Source organism: Dipodomys spectabilis, unplaced genomic scaffold (genome assembly GCF_019054845.1).
Source record: "Dipodomys spectabilis isolate Male_0828 unplaced genomic scaffold, ASM1905484v1 ptg000037l, whole genome shotgun sequence".
In the NCBI taxonomy this organism is placed as follows: domain Eukaryota; kingdom Metazoa; phylum Chordata; class Mammalia; order Rodentia; family Heteromyidae; genus Dipodomys; species Dipodomys spectabilis.
This window is the reverse complement of record NW_024870714.1, coordinates 1,242,585-1,246,702: the sequence shown is the minus strand read 5'-3', so window position 1 is coordinate 1,246,702 and position 4,118 is coordinate 1,242,585.

Sequence of the window (4,118 nt, the reverse complement as noted above, 5' to 3'; positions counted from 1 at the left end):
CTTTCTCTATAATATCTAGGCTGTCTTCAATCCCTGAGATTCGATCATCTGCATGGTCTAACCTGCTGTCAAGACTCTCTACTTTGTTTTTTATCTCTTTTCCTTCTAATTGGTCAGCTTTGATGGCTTCAAGTTCTTTGTTGAAGCTCTGTTTTAGGTCTTGTATGAATTTCTTTACTTCCTTAATTTGGTGTTCAGTGTTTGTTCTCAAATCACTTAGTTGATTGGTTATGGTTTCTTTGGACTCCCATTCCTTCTGTTGGGTTCCATTCAGCATTCCCTTTGTGGTCTCCCTGACTTCCTTCAGCTCTTTGTTAATGGATTCCATGAATGCCTTTAGTGATCTTTGTGTGTTCTCTACCTGGTCTCTCAATTCCTGAATTACTCTTTGATTAGTTTCCTCCCATTTGTGGGATTCCTGCAGTTCTCTTTGAGTGTTCTCAGCCTGCTCACGCCATTCCTCCCTTTCTCGTTGAGTATTCTCAAGTTGTTCATGCAAATCCTGTATCAGTTTTTGAGTAGCTTCCTCACGCTTATGATATTCCTGTTTAAACTTTTGGGATGCCTCCTCTCTCTCCCTATCACGCTGATACAGAATCCTTTGTAAGTTGTCAAGCTTCTCATTTATCATGTTTGCCACCAGTGTTTGTAGAGCTATTTGGGAACTCTCCTCTGGATTGTTCATTATCTGATCTGACCCCTGATTATCAAGATTGGGAATTGAGATACCCGGATTTGCCATTTTTCTTGTGTTTTTCTGGCTTACTCTGCCCATTTGAGATGAAAATAGCACTAGTTTTGTGCTAGAACACTATCTTAAGGCAACCATCAACCAACGTTTGCATTTATACAGTCAATAGTCTACAGATACAATCTAGTTCAACAGATACATCTATTCAACATCAAACAACTATATGTTAATGGGCTTCGAACCGCAGAGAAGAATTTGGAAAACCAGAAATTTTTAGGGTTAGGGAGAGATGTGGGTAAAAATTAGGAATAGATTGGTGTGGGGAGGCACAGGGAGAGTTAACTATGTCCTAATCTCAATGCAGGAAATAGGTTGGGTAGGATGCAAGTAGAGAGGGAGAGAAAAAGAAGAAAGGGAAAGGGAAATGAAAAGAGACCAGAAAAAAAATAGAAACGTAAAAATTAATATAGTTATGGAGATTGAAAGACCAACTATTTAGAGAGGAATGTGAATATAATGAGAAAACAGGAGGGAGATAGAGGAGATGTGAAAAACTTAAAAAATGCTTAAAATATTATATAGGTATAAAGAGGTAGTACTGCTATTAAGGAATTTAAGTCTCAGAGGTTTTGGATTGAGTAATAACTTTGTGGATTAAGTGTGTACACAATGGGGGATAGGGTCTACTAGTTAACTATGGGTTTATCTGAGGATGTGCAGGACAAGAGTTAAGTCACATACAGAAGAACAAAAGAAAGGAAAAGGTGAAAAGGATAAGAAAGGGAGAAAAAAAAAGATCAGAAGTTCAGTAGAGCTAGACAAAAAACAAAAAGATAATTAAGAAAGAAAGAAAAAGAGAGAGAAGACAAGAAAAGAAAGGAAAACGTACATTCACGTATTCCTAAAATAAAAATTATAAGAGGGAAAAAAAAGTTACTGGAAAACAATTATTTTTTCAAAAAAGGCAAAAATTAAAGATTAATAAAAGTTTTAGAAAAGGAAAAAAAAATTTATATATATAAGGTACCAAAAAAAAAAAAAAAAGAAGAAAAAAAAGTTCTTTGATTTTTTTTTTTTTTTTGGGAGGGGTGTGAAGAATCCTGTATCTCCCTTTTGTCTGTAACCAGCCTCTTGTTGGAGTCTCTGGTCAGCTTGAGGTCCTGTGGCTTGATTGGTTTCTTAAGTCAGTTTGTTCGAACAGGCAGAAAAATGCTCTGCTTTACCCAAGATTTTGATATCCCCCTCCCAGGTTAGTTTAATGGGAGGGTGATCTGCTTTGAGAATCACAAAAGAGGGATGATGAGCCTGGGTTCTGGTAGAGTTGAGGCCTTTCAACAAACAGTAGCTTTTCCCTGGGGCTATTTTGTGAAAAATTCACAGAGCCCACCCTGGAGCCATTCTCAGGGTTTTTGTTTTTCAATTGATTGTGGAGGCTGCTAGAGGGAGGGGCAGCCTCTGGCTCTGGTTACCCAGTGAGGAAAGCCACTCCAATGGCTGGTGCCTGAGCTGGGTGACTTTTCCCTGGATGGAGCTGAGTCTGGCAGGTCACTTCGCCGTTAAGTTCTTGTGACCTGTTAAATGACTTGTTTTATTCCAAGGCCTGAGTTGGAGCTAGCAGCTCCTCTGAGCTTTGTCGGTATCCAAGATGGAGATCACCAGTGCTGGGGGGGAGGGGTGGCCTTCCCTCCTCTGCTCCCTGAGAAGGAGTGAGGAAGTCGGGCTTCTACTCACGCCGAGTCTTGGATCCTGGGTCGTCTCTGGTCTGCAAACTGCAGGATGAAGATGTCCGCTCCTTGTCGGTTCTTGCTGGTGTTGAGTAGAATCCTCTCGCCCGCTGCGTCTGGCTTCTTCGTCCCGGACTCTCTGTGTGAGCGCTCAGGTATGGCCGTGGCTGCGGTCGCTGCTGCGACCCTGCCGCCGTGGCGGCTGCTGCTGGCAGGCGCTCAGATGTGTCTCCTTGTCTTGGCTTCCCCTCTCTTGTCTAACTCTCTGTCCTGTGATGGCACACTTGGTGTGATTCTCTGGCTTGGGACTGTTCAATGGAACTCTAAAACTGCTTTCTATGCAAGAGCTTGTTCAGATTCCAGCTCCTCCTCCGCCATCTTCCCGGAACTCTCTCTCTTCTCTAGTTCTGAAGGATCATGATTCCCATGGGGCTCCAAAACAGAGCTAGCTGTGGGTGTGATGGGTTTAATCAAAACTGCTACAAAGACGTTACAAATAGGGCACAAACTCTTGAGAGTGTTTGCATGGATATGAGTCTTTTTTGTATTCATGTAAGTAAATAAGTAGTACATTCCTCAGAATAAATACAATTTGTGCATTGTAGAAATTGTGTGTAATAGAGATAAAGCATGATGAAAAACTAACTCCATATCTCAGCAGAAAGGATTGAACACTACCAACACCTTAATGTACAATGTTTTAAATGTCTCAAAGCATGCGTGTATATCTTACCTTTAGCATATACCTACTAACACTTTTAAAAGAAGGGCATTAAAAGTGTATTTTCTTTTTATTTTCATCACAGCCACAGTCTCTCTCTGGTTCACCAGGTTGCCCATTGACTTGACAACTCTCCCAGAGTCTTAGCTGATCTGTTTTCATCACCCTCCCAATAAGATATATTCTTAGCCTTACTATGAGCACAAAACTTGTGGGGGTGCGGTTATCACAGGAGTTACAGCTCTGTGGCCCTTAGAGTAGGGTTTCTAAGTAGTCCCAGGACAGGAGTTGTGATGGCTCTGTCACTTAGGAAATATCAGGTTTCTCTGAGTCCTTGGTGGAATGGTATTGGATAGGCCCCTGTATGGCTTACCCTAAGTTTTAAGTCAGTCAGGACTGAGTTGTGCTATGTCCCCAGCTCTGTCACTTGTCACTTTGTGGGTCATTGAAGATGCTTTTCCCTGCTTGCAGATGGCTCCAGTGATATTTATAGAACCAGTTTCATCAGAACATGCAGTATTTGGGAAATAGCATGGGAAATGCTTGGCTCTGTGGACCTTCTTGTCAGTGTGGGGAAGTAAAATTACACAAGAAGGGACCAGAAAAATTGTGTCTTCTCCTGATTTTAAGCAAACCTAGAGTTTTTTTTTCTCTTTGCCTCTCATAATGAGTGTCAAAGAGTTCCATCTTTTTGCTGCTACAAAAGAATACTTGTTCAGTGTCCAGGTTCTCACATTCAGCCACTACTGAAGGGGGAGTTGAGTGTGTTCTTGGAGTCTGCCGAGGACTCCATTCTTAGTGGGAGTCCAAGGCCCAGGTGCCACCTGTTCATCTTGACAAGTTAAAGGCATGAGAGTCTGTGGCTCACCTCACCTCTCCCCTGCAGGACTTGGGCAGGAAATGTGAGGCTCAGCTACTTTGCCAATAACTGGTATATACCGGGTACTCCCAGTGTCATAGAAAGGAACAGGATTTTCCCTGT